Source organism: Penaeus monodon, chromosome 20 (assembly GCF_015228065.2).
Source record: "Penaeus monodon isolate SGIC_2016 chromosome 20, NSTDA_Pmon_1, whole genome shotgun sequence".
NCBI lineage: Eukaryota > Metazoa > Arthropoda > Malacostraca > Decapoda > Penaeidae > Penaeus > Penaeus monodon.
The window spans coordinates 37,492,450-37,492,995 of NC_051405.1; positions in this window are offsets into that span (position 1 = coordinate 37,492,450).

Sequence of the window (546 nt, forward strand, 5' to 3'; positions counted from 1 at the left end):
GCATATACATAAAGAAATGGCAAATGAAATGAAAACGTCTCGTCTATAGCTGTAAGTTCAAAACCCAAGTCAGAATGCGAAATATCCACATGCGGTATGTAAACACAGACAGCACTGGAAAGACATCGAGCTGAATAGAGCAGCTGAAAGAAGGGAAGTATGAGACTACCTGAATAGCTGCATGCGAGGGACCCACTGTATAAAATATTTCGCTTTGGACGTGTATAAAGGCGGTCGTCCCTGTACAGCAGGATTATGGAGATTCGTTATCGTAAAGTGTATTTGGAATCTTCTGTGTTGTAAGGAAAGATAGAATAAATGGATGTATAGCAAAAATTGAAAAGAAAAGTATCAAAGTAAAATAAGGAGATTGGTGAAACATTCACTCTTCGTTGCAAGGAAAGGATAATCGCGTTGCATTGCCATGATTGAGGATGAAGATATTGTATGCAGGATAAAGGATGATATCAGAAATAGTGAATATAGGATTGTAGCTAAATAGTGAAGAGAGATATATAATACTCGAATGGTTAAGACATTGTAAAT